Source organism: Aquarana catesbeiana, linkage group LG07 (genome assembly GCF_042186555.1).
Source record: "Aquarana catesbeiana isolate 2022-GZ linkage group LG07, ASM4218655v1, whole genome shotgun sequence".
NCBI lineage: Eukaryota > Metazoa > Chordata > Amphibia > Anura > Ranidae > Aquarana > Aquarana catesbeiana.
In genome coordinates this window covers 106,479,573-106,496,431 of record NC_133330.1, presented here as the reverse complement: position 1 = coordinate 106,496,431, position 16,859 = coordinate 106,479,573, and the positions used below count along the sequence as shown (strand labels likewise).

The following is a 16,859-nucleotide window of genomic DNA, read 5'->3' as shown; positions in this document are numbered from 1 at the left end:
AATGCTAAAGACGATTCCTCAACCTTGTATTTTTTTGAAGGCCTTTATATGCATTTTTAACACAGTCACTTCCAGCGCTAATAGGACTTCCAAGGTGTGGAGTAAGAAATGCCAGAAAAAATGGTGGTGTGAAAGGTATATATGGTATCCCAAAACTAGGTGGATGCTACCTTCCTCAGATGGGGTAATCCAAAAGGAAGTACAAGAAAAACAGAAATGGAAGGCGCGCACACCTAGTGCATTACCAGAAATAATTTATACAAAAATTTCTTATTAAAAGTGGGTACTCACAAAATACAACTGACAAAAGGCCATCAACACAGTGCATGGACATGCACAGAACACGGGGCACAGCTAACTTTTTTCGGGGGCGCACCCCTTCCTCATAGCCATCCTAGCTCTGAGGAAAGGGGTGTGCCCCTGAAATGCGTTAGCTGTACCCTGTGTTCTGTGCATGTCCATGCACTGTGTTGATGTCCTTTTGTCAGTTGTATTTTGTGAGTACCCACTTTTATACAAAAATTTCTTATTGTCTCTTATTTCTTATGATCTCTGGTAATGCACTAGGTGTGCGCGCCTTCCATTTCTGTTTTTCTTATATGCATTTTTACATTGGAGTAAAGCCATCCAGGACTTTTGTTCGCTCTCTTAAATTTATTCCCCATTGGGATGCATTGGCTAATGCCCTTATTTAATATGCTCTTAAAGCAAACCCATCTCTCCTCCGTGTTCTTTTTTCCTAAGATTTTATCCCAATTTATGCCTTCCAGCAAGGTTCGTAGTTTAGGGAAGTTGGCTCTTTTGAAATTCAGTGTCTTTGTATTCCCCTTATGTTTCTTATTTGTGCCATTTTTACTGAAGACAGAGTTCTCTGAGCGTTTGACTCCACTTTGTTTATATTTTACTATCTGTATGGTTAATTATTTACGGTATCCACTGTGCTCATATCCTGTATTTTGGATACCTTGTTCCTAGTCATGAAGTGTTGCAGAGATGGTCTGTTTTTTTAATCCATCATCTTATCCTTTCTATAGCGCTAAGCAGCTGTAAAAGTTATGATTTTTGTTTTGTACTACTTTGATGCGGGGAAAGGCTATGTTTTGTACTTTATACAACTCTTAAAATGAATAAAAAAAAAAAAAAAAAAAAAAAAAAAAAAAAAAGAAGAAGAAGAGGCAATCAACACTCCCACAGAATCTGTGCTTAACATTTACAAACTGGAGCTGAATGGTACTTTAACCAGTTGCCGACCGCCGCACACCGATGTACGCCGGCACAATGGCACGGGCAGGCATAAGGGCTTACCTGTGCGATCTGACCCGCCCCCCCCCCCCCCCCCCGTGCCTGCGGCGGTCGGATTCAGGTCAGGGGCGATCAGAGGTGAGGGGGGGGCCACTCGTTCGTAGCCACCCCCTCGCGATCGCTCCTGGCGAATGACAGGTTTCCTCGGCTTCTGTAATGTAAACAGAAGCGGAGGAAGTGATGTCATCTCTCCTCGAGCCAGTCTTTTCGTTCCGGCGCCGAGGAGAGAAAACATCAATGTGAGTTTGCACAACACTACACTTACAGTAGAACACGCAGGCACACTTTTCACACCCCCATCACCCCCCAGTCACCCCCTGATCACCCCCCTGTCACAGTGACACCAATAGCAGTTTTTATTTTTTTTCTGATTATTGCATTGGTGTCAGTTTGAGACAGTTATAAGTGGTAGGGCAGTTAGGGTTAGCCCCCTTTATGTCTAGGGTACCCCCCTAACCCCCCCTAATAAAGTTTTAACCCCGTGATCACCCCCCGTCACCAGTGTCACTAAGCAATCGTTTTTCTGATCGCTGTATTAGTGTCACAGCTGACGCTAGTTAGGGAGGTAAGTATATAGGTTCGCCGTCAGTGTTTTATAGCGACAGAGACCCCCATATACTACCTAATAAAGGTTTTAACCCCCTGATTGCCCTTTCACCAGTGATCACCGTATAAGTGTTACGGGTGACGCTGGTTAGTTTATTACCCAATAAAGGTTTAACCTCCTAATTGCCCGGCGGTGATATAAGTTAAGTTTTTAGGCTCAGATGTCTGCGTTGCCCCAGGCGTCAGGTTAGCGCCAGTACTGCTAACACCCACACACGCAGCATACACCTCCCTTAGTGGTATAGTATCTGAACAGATCAATATCTGATCAGATCAGATCTATACTAGCATCCCCAGCAGTTTAGGGTCCCCAAAAACGCAGTGTTAGCGGGATCAGCCCAGATACCTGCTAGCACCTGCGTTTTTCCCCTCGGCCCAGCCCTGCCCAGCCCACCCAAGTGCAGTATCGATCGATTACTGTCACTTTCAAAACACTAAACACATAACTGCAGGGTTCGCAGAGTCAGGCCTGATCCCTGCGATCGCAAACAGTTTTTTGGTAGCGTTTTGAATCAGTTGCTAACAGTCAGGAGCTTTTTTGCCTGTGAGTCTCACTAGTGTACCACTAAATTTAGAGCCCAAAATGGCAAATCGAAGGTACACTAGTGAAGAGGCCTACACGTTTCTGAGCATGACAGATAGTGAAGAGGAAGTCACTCATCTGTCAGATTCAGGCTTAGAATACGAACCTGTAGACAGCAGCGGCTCCATGACAGATAGCTCTGACGACGGAGTTGTGGTCCCTGCCAAGGTCAGGCGTACCAGACCCCGAACTTCTTCTTCTGATGTTGAGGTGCAAGAACCTCAGGGCTCTCGTATGGAGCAGAGAAGTACTAGCGCCGCTATTCCTTCTGGTGAACTGGCAAGCACCAGCGGCCTAGTACACCCTGGTCGTGCATCCAGCACTGCAGTAACACTTGGTGACGTGGCGAGTCCCATAAGTGCAGTTCAAGCTGGTGAGGTGGCAAGCACAAGTAGTGTCCCGCTGCCACCAAGAAGACAAACACAGGCCCATCGTGCCCATAGTGCCCTGCCAGCTGCATTCACCAATCCTAATTGGGAACCCACCACTTCTGCAGCACCCCTACTTCCCCCATTCACTGGCCAACCCGGCATTCATGTGGAAACAGTTGATTTTACGCCACTTGATTTTTATTCGCTGTTTTTCATCGAAGATCTCTATAGGTCTATTGTGGACCAAAGCAATTTGCACGCTGGTCAACACATCGCCACTATTCCCCAGTCCTCCCTTGCCAGAGATTGAAGACCAATTACGGTCTCCGAATTTAAGCTCTTTCTGGACCTTTCCCTCAACATGGGCATAACTAAAAAGAGTGAGTTGCGGTCATATTGGTCCACTGACCCAATTCACCATATGCCCTTGTTCTCTGCCTCCATGACCAGGGCACGATACGAGCAGATTTTGCGGTTCATGCACTTCAACAACAATGAACTCTGTCGTCCTCGTGGAGACCCTGAATACAATCGGCTCTACAAAATTCGGCCCCTCGTAAACCTCTTCAACCAACGTTTTGCAGACTTGTTTACTCCCCATAAAGTTGTCTGCGTTGAGGAGTCCCTGATTAAGTTTTCTGGCAGCTTGTCATTCAAACAGTACCTTCCCAGCAAGCGTGCCAGATACGGGGTCAAGATGTACAGTATAAGCTCTGTGACAGGGCCACAGGCTATATATGTAGTTTTATGGTTTATGAAGGGAAAAGATAGTCATGTAGAGCCGACAAACTGCCCTGACTACATAGGAAGCGCTGGCAAGATTGTGTGGGACTTGGTGGCACCCTTATTCGGAAAGGGGTACCACTTATATGTGGACAATTATTACACGACCGTGCCACTTTTTAGTCACCTTTTTGATCATCAGATTGAAGCATATGGCACAGTGCGACCTAATCGCTGGGGCTTTCCCCAGCGGCTTGTAGATTCCCGTCTTAGGCTGGGGGAGAGAGCCTGCTTGCAGTGTAATAATTTGCTCGCTATGAAGTGGAGGGATAATAAGAATGTTTTCGTTCTTACCTGCCTTCATGCAGACACGATGGTCCAAATTACTACGGCGACTGGTGTTGTGGAGAAACCCCTGTGTCCACGAATATAACCTCAATATGGGAGGGGTGGACCTCAACAACCAGTTGTTGGCACCGTACCTAGTTGCCCGTAAGGCCAGATGCTGGTATAAAAAAAGTGTCTGTATACTTATTTCAATTGGCTTTGCTGAACGCTCATGTGCTATACAGAGCTTCAGGATGGACTGGATCCTTCCTTAAATTCCAGAAGAGATCGTCAGAGCCCTTCTGTTTCCAGACGGTGCTCCACCTCACCTTCCCAATCCAAATGCAGTAAGCCGGCTGCATGAGAGGCATTTTCCTTATGTCCTCCCACGTACCCCTACCCAACGAGTCCCTCAAAGAAAATGTCATGTCTGCAGAAAGCGCGGATATAGGCGTGACACCCGCTATTATTGTCCCTCCTGTCCTGACAATGAACGCTACCATACACTAGTTGAGTTTTAGTGTAGGGTGCAGCACTGCACAGACTAGGACACACTTTCACAGGGTCTCCCAAGATGTCATCGCATTTTGAGAGACCCGAACCTAGAAACGGTTACAGTTATAAAAGTTACAAAAAAAAAAACCCACCACAAAAAAATATAAAATAAAAACAAAAAAATAGTTGTTAGTCAAAGCGTCTCTGAAGCCTCCATGGAAGTCTATGACGCTCGCTTATAGCGCCTGCAGCTTTTGATAGGCTTTTATTCAACTTTAGCTTTGCTTTGTTTTATCTTTGAGGTACTGCAGGTATGAGAAATCCAAAGAAGCACTGGTATAAACAACTGCAACTCACATCATAGTGTAATTAAAACTTATTAAAAAATGACCTTTCCAATCTGCAGCTCTGTAATTCTCTGTAAAATGCAATGCAATATGGCTACCCAGAGGTGTTCTGTACACAGAATGTCCCCAGAAACATCAGTTTCTGCTTGTGTGATTGGCTTACCGATTTTCCCAGAAGTCTACACTAAGATATAAGTCAGATTTCAGGCATCCCCTGCAACAAAAATGTAATTTTCGGTGAGATGCTCCCAATAGGAAATCATGTCTAAATGGAATCAAGCCCTGAAATTTGCCTTATTAGAACCCTACAGGTGCAGCAGCTGATTTATAATTATAAAACCACTCCCATTAGATATACTTAGGCCCCTTTCACACTGGAGCGGTTTTCAGGAGGTATTGCGCTAAAAATACCGCCTGAAAACCGCCCCTAAACAGCCTCCGCTGTTTTTTCAGTGTGAAAGCCCGAGGGCTTTCACACTGAAGCGGTGCGCTCGCAGGACGGTAAAAAAAGTCCCGCGAGCCGCTTCTTTGGAGCGGGGAAGGAGTGGTGTATTCACCGCTCCTAAACCGCTCCTGCCCATTGAAATCAATGGGACAGCGCGGCTATACCGTGGTAATACCGCGGCTATAGCCGCGCTGTACAAGTGGATTTAATCCTTTTTCGCCCGCCAGCGGGGGTTAAAACCGAACCGCTAGCGGCCGAATACCGCCGCAAGAACGACGGTACAGCAGCGCTAAAAATAGCGCTGTTGTACCGCCGACGCCCCCACCGCCCCAGTGTGAAAGGGGCCTTACCAAATGGACACAGACATACAGAGATTTCTTCAGAACAAAAAGGTAGAAATCTGCAACAAAGTTTGTTAAAATTCTACATAGATCTACACAAAATTTACATAGATCACCCAATGGAGAATGTTTTTTTCTCAAAAGTGAAATTACTCTTTAAAGCTAATAGAGCCACTGATGCACTTTTCATTTTAAAATATGTGTACTACTGAGGAAAAATATAGTAAAAATATATACAATATGTATATAAATTACTGTACATAAATAGCTATTCCATATCTCCCAACTTTTGCAATTCGGAATGAGGGACACTTGTGGGAGGAATTGTCCTTGGGCAAAAAAATGGGTGTGGCAAAATGATTAGCAGTGGGAGGGGCTTAAGGGTCGTGGTTAAACAAAACCCAGGCTTTTTTGCACTTATAAAATATGCTTTGATTGCTGTGCCATAAGAGTCTCATGGACGCAAACTCCAGCACAGTCAAGTAATTTTGCACAAACTGCGGAAGTGCATATTACACAAAGTGTGGCAAGATTCAGGAGTGCGCTACTGACAGAGGGCAGGGTTCAGAAGTTAAACCGCAAGAGACACCAATTAAAAATAGCACATTTACCTTCTAAAATCTTGATTAACAGCATACAGGAGCCAAGGCAAGAATGCAGGCATCAGATGGATAACAAATAAGTGCAGCTGAGCAGGACATTCAGCAGTGTGAACATCCAGCACAGCCAGGGATTGGCTGGCAAGCCAGCGGTGGTACAGCCGCAATGAGAGAGAGTGCACCTGTCAAATCTAACCAGTAATGTCGGGGATGGGTGGGGTAGATATGAGTTTCAGGGGCTCCGCCCCCTTAGTCAGGCTACACATTCATAAGAATACATCTGGCATTTATATAGTCCCAGCCGGGAAAAAGATGGCAAGGGGCAGTACCAATTGGAACGATTGCATGTGCACTTGAAGCATTGTATAATTCAGGTTTATTATACACCGCTGTGTGCGCACATGCAGTAGTGCCAATTGGTCCTTCCCCTTGACACCTTCTCCAGCCAGCAATGTATACACCAAATGCCGGCTGTTTGTCTATGCACTGGTTGCTTGACAAAGAGGCTGAACCACTGAAACGCATATTGGACCCACCCATCCCAGACATCACAGACTGGATTAGGCAGCTGCACGTCTCTCGTTGCAGCCATACCCTCGCCAGCTTGCCCGCCAATCCCTGGCTGTGCTGGATGTTTACACTGCTGCAGGTCCTGCTCGGCTGTTAGCATATAATGGAGTAATCCGGGACTGCAGAACAAATAGGTGAAAATGAGGGAAAGTCCCACCCAATCCGAGACTGTTGGGAGGTATGCAATTCTGTCTGTGTATTCCGTCTACCTTTTCACTGGATGACAGGTTATGCTTCCAGAAGCATATTTCTAGCTCACATACCATTTAGTTAAAGGTTTGTAGACACCTGACTATAATACCTAGATGAGCTTTTTAGTAGAGATGCACCGAATTTTCAGGCAAAATGGTGTTATCGGCAGAATGCAGAGAAGAGAAAATGTCCTGGGATTTTACTGCCAATTCGCTGTGATTTTGCCACGATTTTTGGCTGATTTTACTACAATTACTGTGCTTATGGTGCGTTTTTCATAGGTCACGTGACTCAAAAATCTCATCAAAAACATAACACGGGGGGCATAAATGATGCGTTCTTGCTGTGTTTTCAATGCATTTGAACTGGGAGGCTTTTTTGTGCATTTTTTTAACATACTAAAAATGCACCATGCTGGATTTTTAACACATCAATGGAAGCGCAACGGACCAGTGTGCAGACATACATAGAATTTAAAGAGATACATTTTTCCTGAGCTTTTCTTGGGCTAAAATGTGCCAATAATGGCCGACAATAAATTCATATTAATTTAAAGTGATGATATTAATTAAAAAGTTGAACACAATTATATATAAAAATATAAATCATTTTTTTAAAAATGTCATTTTCGGTTTTTGGCCAAGTGTATCCTGCATTTTCGGCACCATTCCATTCGGTGCACCTCTACTTTTTAGACATCCCATTCCAAATCATAGTAGACATGTTGCCAATAGCCCCTCCCGCTTTGTGGCTATCCATTCTTCTGGGAAGGCTTTCCATGAGATTTTAGAGTGTTTCTGATATGGTATGACAACTGTCTCTCAGAAAGAAGTCATCAGCAGTCTCTTCTGGTTTATGTGTATATATTCTGGGAGTGTCTGGTGCAGATGTCACATCTGGTGTGCAGCATGGAGCAGCAGGAAGGTGAGCGGGGTCCAGACTGGAGCAACTAGCAGATGGCATGCGTGCTATCTAATATGGGAACGCTATAGCAAAATGTGTGCAGAAACTGGAGAGAGAGTACTGAGCGGCACAGGATCAGCAAAGCTGGGGGACTGAAGCAGGAGAAACGAGCAATGTCACACGTGCTGCGCAGCATGGGAGCAATATAGCAGGAGGCGAGAGGAGACCAAAAAAGAGTAACAGCAGAGCTGGGAGTACTATACTGAGCTGGGGGATCTGCTGAACAAGGGTACCGAGGAGCTGGGGGATCTGCTGAACAAGGGTACCGAGGAGCTGGGGGATCTGCTGAACAAGGGTACCGAGGAGCTGGGGTTCTACTGGGCCCCTTTAAAACAAATAGAAAACCACTGCACACACAGAGCATTTACCAAGCTTCATTAAAGCATCATCGAAGCATCAAAAATAGCATGTTGAAGCGGTAGGCACTTTACTGTGTGCTGAAGTTGAAGCAAGTGTCAATGAGCTCTAAAAGCTTCAGATATTCACCGCCAACTGATTTGTGGTGAAAATAAAGATAGATCCAGTCACCATAGAGATTTGTATCTACTGTGCATGTTTAAGGCCCCTTTCACACTTGTGCGACTTGGGATTGCAAAATCGCATGACAAGTCATACCATTCATATTTGTGCATCTTCAAGTCGCAGTGAAGTCAAAGTAGTCCCTGCACTACTTTGGTCCAACTTTGATGCGACTTGAGGTCCATAGCTCTCAAGATTACACAGGCATTGCTTCAAGTCGCTGCAAAAAATTGCAACTTTCAAGACGCACAAGTTTGAAAGGAGCCTAAGCCAATATTAAAAATTATATAAAAATGTTTAGATTATATCTGCACATCTATCTGCCTTGAAATGAAATAGCTTAGGCAAGCCTTACATATACAGCAGAATCACAGAAAAGTTACAAAAAGACATACAGTATGTTACTTTTGTCAAATTGGCTACACTAACTACTATAAGTAAGCATGTATAAAGAAACCACTGAAGGTTTTACCTGTGATATCAGACGATCACCTACACTTGCCACAAAGCAAACAGGAAACACATTTGGGATGCCTTTTCAGAACAAATGCTTTTACGCCTGCCCATCAGGAGCCCATGACTATGGTGTGAACGTTTGAGCCTTATGGCCAATAACTGCAAGCGGCACCTAGGAAAAAAAAAAGAAGAAGAAAACCTGACACCACAAGTCTTAAATCAGTAACTTGAACCATAATGTTTCTCACCAACAAGGTGTTCAAACTTTACTCCCAAGGGATCATTTAGGCTGGGTTCACACAGAGCGGATGCATTGGACGGACTCCACTAGCTCAGCAGGGGGAATCGCTCCGTTGATCCCCGCTGAGCAGGCAGATGACAGGTCCATCTCTGCTCACTGTGCAGAGAGGAAACTGTCAGAGCCCTGCTGTTCTCTAAGGGAAGATCGGATGAAAAACGGACAGCCTGTCAGTTTTCATTCGATCCCATCCGTCTGTTTGGAGCGGACCTTGTCAGATCGGATCAGATGGCAGATGGGTGTCTGCGAACACATCTCCCCTGACATCCGCCCGCCCAATGGATGGCTCACTTGGATCTGCCTGTCTGTTTTTCAGGTGGATCCGAGCCGATCGTGTGAAAGGGGCCTTAACGTAGATGTCATAGCAGTTAAATGATACAAAATTAAAAGTGTTTCTAAACTCAATTTTTTTGATTAAAATAACAAACATGTTCTACTTACCCGCTCTGTGCAGTGGTATTGCTCAGAGTGGGCCCGATCCTCCTCTTCTCGAGTCTCTGGCGGGGATCTCAGCTTCTCCTCTTCTTCTGTGGGACTACCATAGCCAGCCGCTGGCTATGGGGAGAGGTAGTCCCCAGGCTCCTGAGCTCTGTGTCTATGGAGCCACCCTCCATAGGACTTACACAACTGGACTTAGGCCCACCTCCCACTTCCTGATTGACAGCAGCAAGAGCCATTGGCTCCTGCTGCTGCTCAAATGCAGTGTAAAGAGGAAGGGGAGAAAAGATGCAGCCGTGCACAGCGCTGATCTCTTCTCCCCTCTCTTACTCTTCACACAGGGAAGGGGTGGCAATGCATTATGGTCAAAAACGTTTTTAGGTTTAGTAACACTTTAACATTTGAAATACTGAATATATGTAGAAATGTTTTTCTTGTGCCTGGAAATCATACAAACCTAAGAATTATGTGTTAAGTTGTTTATAAATAGCTGATGGAATAACGAATGTTGGTCATGCATAGATTTCTCTCATTCATTCCACGGGCTAAACAAAAGAAATCCAACAGATGCCTCCATAAATGCTTGCTTCCAGCTATTGTATTAAGACGGCGGCCACCTGCAACTGTCAGAATAACTAAACAGTGGGATGCAGTTACTTTTCGGCTGACAATTGTCCACCTGGCTCCTTTGATTTTTTTGATCAAAAGTTTGTCAGGCCAGGTGGTGCTGAAATGGCCCCACACATGGCTTAAAGTACTGCCAATTCAGCATGAACTGCACAAGATTTGAGTACGGACAGCTTAAAATGGCAGTAAACCCCGCTTACTTACAGGTAAGCTTTTAAAAAGGTTTACCAGTGGGTAAAATGAATATCTCCTAAATGTGTATAGTTGAGGAGACATTTGCATGTACTGCAGGCAGTGATGTCACCAGCGCTTGCACACTGCGCTCTGATAAAATGCCGGGAGTGATGTTGTTGCGGCTAGGCCATTCAAATTGGTCTGGATCTCTAACATCAGAGATCCAGACCATGCAATGCTTGCCATCCCTCATGCCAAGTTAGGAGAGGATCAATTGCTTTATCTCTAGCAGAGAAAACCTGTCTCCTTCCCAGACTGAGGAGTACTCCTCAGTCTGGGAAGGAGACAGGTTTTCTCTTGCATGGTCTGGATCTCTGATGTTAGAGGACCAGTCTAGTATGTGAAAGCCACACTTTCCAGCCATCCACCTGCTGGGAAGGTGATCTCATCCATACCTTGAACATCAGATGTTCCCTACGGCTGTCCACGGTCGCCTAAAAAGGAACCATTTGAATCTGCCACAAACGCTTCTCCGCAAGCATCTATCTGGATTGGTGGATCCACAAGCCTGAATGACACTTAGCCATACGGCGAACGTGTCCACCTTTTCTGGTAAGCGTATTTGCTCCTTCCATTTTTACCTGTGGATTCTCAATATATGAAGGCCACCCATGTGATTTAAGTGCACCTACCACACACGCTCTCTCTTCTTGACACTGGAAAGAATATGCTGTTTTTTGATGGACATTTATGAACATTATTTTCCATTAATGAGGTTGTGTGTAGCAGCCACCCCAGCACCCCCTAATTACTTACCTGAGCGCCATCTCTCTCCGGCGATGTCCACGAATGTCTAAGCCGTCTGGGACACTCCTGATTGGCAGAGACACAGCAGCAGTGCCAATGACGTCCGCCGCTGTCAAAGTCAGTCAGCCAATCAGGAGAGAGAGGGGGCGGGGCCCGCTCAGGGCTCAATTTCTGAATGGATACAGGGAGATGTGACTTGGCTCTAGTGCCCCCATAGGAAGCTGCTGACTGTGGGGGCACTCGATAGGAGGGAAGGGCCAGGAGCAGCAAAGAGGGACCCGAGAAGAGGAGGATCCAGGCTGCTCTGTGCAAAACCAACTGCTCAGAGAAGGCAAGCAGAACAGGTTTTTTTTGTATGTTTTTTTTTTTTAAACAAGACTTTACAATCACTTTAAAGCTTAAAATTCTCCACAGCAGAAGGCAAGTTTAGTTTTGTGGTTACTTGAGACACAGGGTTGCTTATTAATCCTGCTCAGCGGGTGACCAATAAAATGTGATTATTTCTTTGGCCATATGTTTCTAAGCTGGTGCTTTTACATTTGATTGATGTATGGTTTAAATGACATCCAGTTCCCCCATCCAGTCTGATTTTTTTTTTTTTTTTTTAAGTCTATGCTTTTAGGGCTTTATTCTCACAACTGCAGAGGGTTGCATACGATCAAGGAGGAGCACATTTCAGTACCTGGGAGTGTCAGGCGCTCCCATACAGCTGCAGCCAGTACAAGTTAATGATAGGCTGATAGATGCCATGGCTGTACACATGTAATCACATATCCAAGCATATACATGTGCACCGGGATGGATAAGCAGCTCAGTTTGCATCCAGGATATGTGATTAAATTCGTACAGCCGTGGGCCACAACAGTAGGCGAACACCTGTGACTTCTGGGCACAGAAACACGCTCCTTGATTGGGTATAGTCTTCCGTGGTCATATGAATGAGGCCTAACTTTCTACAGTCTACATGCACTTGAATATAGAGCTATATGGACTGAAAAGTGTGTGTGTGTGTGTGTGTGTGTGTGTGTGTGTGTGTGTGTGTGTGTGTGTGTGTGTATCACACACACACACACACACACACACACACACAATAGTGAGCATAATTTGTTCCGGAAACATGCTTGTAATCTAAAGCACTTGTATGTCTTTCAGTTTATAATCAACATAAAAATATTATAGCAATGTGATAGGTTGTGTAAGCATAAAATGTCCATCCACAGAGGGATTGGCTGCAAAATCCAGCAGGAGTTACAGCATATAAAAGAAAAGAGGCACCTCTAAGTGTAGCAATATGGTTACATTTAATGAAGGTACAACATTTAGCAACTCACATGGTTGATGATTAAAACAGGCACATCTAAGTATGCAGGCATCCGGGGTTAAAGCTGTCTACATAGACCATCCTCCGCACCGCCAGCTCTCACCACCGTCAGTCTGCAATCGTGACCGGGAAGACTACCCTGAAAGCGAGGCTTGGATCGATCGTGGAGCGCAGTGTGGAAGGGGTGACGTTGATGGTGGTGCGGAGGATGGTCTATGTGGACAGCTTTACCCCGGATTCCTGCATACTTAGATGTGCCTGTTTTATTCAACCATGCGAGTTGCTAAATGTTGAATCTTCATTAAAGAGGAAGTAAACCCTGATGGGTTTACTTCCTGTTTCCCTGCAAAGGTAAAGCATATTGGGCTACTATGCATCACATAGTAGCCCATTAAGTGTCACTTACCTGACACAGGAGTCTGCGATGTGACTGCTGTCCCCTCTGGTACGGCGCGTCCATCTTCTTCCGGGTATCATGGCTCCGGCGCTGTGATTGGCCGAAGCCGCGATGACGTCACTCCCGCGCATTCGCACGGGAGCCGCCACCAACGGCATATTGCCGTTAGCAGCGGCAGGCTCAGTGCTGCTGCGTGCTGCTGTCTATGGCGCATACGCCGTAGACAGCGGTGCCTGTCTTTTAGTAAATATCTCCTAAACCGTGTAGGTTTGGGAGATATTTCTTGGACCTACAGGTCAAAGAGGTCTGTAAGGGTTTAATACCACTTCAAATGTAACCATATTGCTACACGTAGAGGCACTTCTCTTGTCTTTTATACATAGTTGTGACATGACATCGCTTGTATATCAAGTGAAAATGTATTTAAAAAATTTTGCTGGTCTTGCAAATCTAGAGAGATAAAATATATATATATATATATATATATATATATATATATATATATATATATATATATATATATATATATATATATATATATATATATATATATATATATATATATAATTTATTTTTTATATATTTATTGGGAAAGGAAGGGGAAAGGAAGGGGAAAGGAAGGGGAAAGGAAGGGGAAAGGAAGGGGAAAGGAAGGAAGGAGCACAAGCTTCTTCAAGCTTTTAGGCAGAGAAATAAAAGCTCAAAAGCATCTGTGCATGAACTCGCACAGTAGAGTTGCACGAATCTGGCTTAAATGAGAATCACAATTTTTTTTTCTTAGAATAAAGATCACAATTCTCGCAGCGCAACATCTTTCACATTATACAAAAAAAAAAAATTGGGCAAACTTTACTGTTTTTTTTTTTTTGTTTATCGAAGTGTTTTTTTTTCCAAAAAAATTGAGTTTGAAATACCATTGCGCAAATACAGTGTGACATAAAACAGGGCTTGACAAATATTGCTTTGAATCTAGGAGCCAGTTAAAGTTAGGAGCCAGTTTTTTTTTTTTTTAGAGTGGTATGGATTGTCAGCTCCCGGGGTAAGGCCAGTAATTTTCACTCCCTAACCCTAACTCACAACGGAGCACCCAGTCAATAACTCCAATGTAACGCTGTTACATCAGGGTTATGGACTGGCCAGAAAGAGAAAGGCTGGCAACAGATGGCACTGGTTGGCTCTGGCAGGTGGCACTGGTTTGCTTAGGCAGGTGGCACTGGTTTGGAACTGGTTGGCGCTGGCAGATGGTACTGGCAGGTGGCGCTGGCACTGATTGGCAGTGGCAGGTGGCACTGGTTTGGAACTGGCAGGTGGCAGTATTGGCACTGACAGATGGCACTGATTGGCACTGGCAGGTTTCACATTGAGTCGAGTGTAACTGTGTGTGAAACTGACAACAGAGAAGCTGTCAGAATTGAGCTTAATGTCAGGGGTGGCTATCAAACACCAGCCAATGATTGGGCTGCTTAAGAAAAGGGGCGGGGCTATATACACGTAGCGGCCCGCCCAGATCCCATCCCATTGGCTGTGGTTTGATACCCTGTTTCCCTGAAAATAAGACCTAGCGTGATTGTCGGTGATGGCTGCAATATAAGCCCTACCCCCCAAATAAGCCCTAGTTAAAGTCCTTGTAGGTCTTATTTTCAGGGTAGGGCTTATTTTCGGGGAAATAGGGTAGGGCTTATTTGGGGGGTATGGCTTATATTGCAGCCATCACTGACAATCACGCTAGGTCTTATTTTCGGGGAAACGGGGTAGCTGCTGGGTCCCGTCCACCCCCGGCATCAAGCTCAAATCTGACAGATCCTCTCTCACTCCTCTCTCAGTTAAGTGTCAGTTTCACACAATCAGCGGCTCTGGCAAGCATCAAGCGGCACGCTGAGTGTGGAGAAGGGAGGAGGAACGGCGGTTAATGTTAATTATTATAGCACTGCATGTCTGGGGCATCGGGAGTTGCAGTGAGTGGGCTGGTGGCAGCCTAGGTGCCAGGGTGCGGTTTCTGGTCGCCATGGCGACCTGGCACCTGGGGTTTGTCAAGCCCTGACAAAATATTGCAACAATTGCCATTTTATCCCCTGGGGCAGTGACGGTGAACTACATTTCCCATGATGCTCATCCACTCAGCTGTGTAGTTGAGCATCATGGGAAATGTAGTTCCAAAACATCTGGGGTGCCAAGGTTCGCCATCACTGCCCTAGGGTCTCTGCTAAATAATTTTTTTTTTTTATTTTTACGTTTGGGGGTTCCATGTAATTTTCTAGCAAAAAAAATGCAGATTTTAACTTTGTAAGAAACAAGTGTCAGGAAAAGCTTTAGACTTTAACCGCTTCCAATTTTTTTTTAAATTTGGGATATTATAGCAAGAGGTAAAAAAAAAATTTAGTATTTTTCAAAATTGTGGCTCTTTTTTTTGTTTATAGCCCAAAAAATAAAAACTGCAGAGGTGATCAAATACCACCAAAAGAAAGCTCTATTTGTGAGAGAGAAAAAAAAAAAAAGGGACACAAATTTTGTTTGGGTACAGCGTCGCACGGCCAAGTGTTTTCACGCTGGGGTGGTGCGCTTGCAGGATGGGGAAAAAAAGGTCCTGCAAGCAGCATCTTTGGGCCGTTGGAGGAGTGGTATATACACTGCCCCTGCCCATTGAAATAAATGAGTACACATTCACAACATGGGTTTTAACCCATTATTCACCCGCTGGGTTTAAAGCACCCCACTAGCGGCACTTTACCCCCCAACACCGGCACCACCCTAGTGTGAAAGAGCTCTTATAGTCAAGGTATGCCGTGAATGATAACTGTCGCATTTGCTCATGCGGTCAGTCAATCTGTCAAGTCATCAAATGGTGGGTGTCATAACTGCTCACATGCGCAGCACCATGGCAACAGCAAATCAAACAGAGGCTAAGATGGCAACTTCCTTGAGCGTAAAGGATGGGGGGGGGGGGGGGGTTAGTTCTGCTTTAATGAAATCTGATAAAAAAAATAAAAAAAAAACCCACAACAAACAAAAAATAAATCACAAAGCATTTACTGCAAGGGCTCGTTCACAACACACATGCATGAAAACTGATGGGAAAACAGATTTGTAGATTTCACGCGCAGAGACATGAGTTTACAACAGTTTTGTTGCAGGATTCAGTGAGTTTTTATGCACAGGGATATCAGTTTTCATGTGCATCTGTTATGTGCCCTGTTCACACCAATTTTTTTTTTCATGTCAGGTTTTTTTTCCCCGTGCAGAAAACCGCATACACGTCGCAGATTTCTGTACAGAAAAAAAATAGAGTTAGATACCTGGTAACTCTTTTTCTAAGAAGTCTTCCAGGGCACCATCCGAGAGATAGGATGTATCAAGCTACACTTACTAGGGTGGGGATAGAGACTGGAGCACTTTGCGACCAAATGTCTGATCTTGGTCGGACAGCAGGTCTATAGGGTAGTGCCTTGCAAAAGGTACTGAAGCAGCTCCGGAGTAGCCCCTGCTTTCTCTGCAACGGAGGTTGCCAAGGCTCTGGTTGTGTGTGCTCTGATCCCGCTTGGAGGGGTGAGATTTTGTGCCTCATAGGTTGTTTGTATGGCCATTCTTATCCATCTGCTAATGGTATTCTTGGATGCCTGCTTCCCTTTGTTAATTCCCGCATAGAGGACAAAAAGAGAGGTCGTTCTTCGCCAATCCTTTGTTCTTTCGAGGTATGTTACGAGTATGTGTTTCTTATATCGAGTTTGTTGTAAGTGTCTTTTTTGTTGTTCATAGTTTTTGGAAGCGAAGGGATGATATTTTGGGTTCTATGGAACATTTGAAGAGACCTTGGGTAGAAAGGCCGGGTCTGGCAAGAGAATTATTTTGTCTAAATATATTAGACAGTATGGTTCTATTATAGACAGGGCTTGGATTTCGCTTACTCTTCTGGCTGATACTAGGGCCACAAGAAGTGCCGTTTTTAGAGAGGTTTTTGTCT

At 44.8% G+C, this 16,859-nt stretch overlaps 1 protein-coding gene across 4 annotated transcripts in view; it reads right to left on the bottom strand.

The window, feature by feature from the left end:
• The window catches only part of TMEM184B (transmembrane protein 184B), a 315,991-nt gene that overhangs the window by 282,032 nt on the left and 17,100 nt on the right, over positions 1 to 16,859 (bottom strand). Inside the window, exon 2 of one of the 4 annotated variants that reach the window (XM_073592591.1) lies at positions 8,856 to 9,011. The exons of the other annotated variants lie outside the window; for them this stretch is intronic. The gene's annotated coding sequence lies outside the window, so the exon portion shown is untranslated. The remainder of the gene's footprint in view (positions 1 to 8,855; positions 9,012 to 16,859) is intronic. 4 annotated transcript variants of the gene reach the window in all.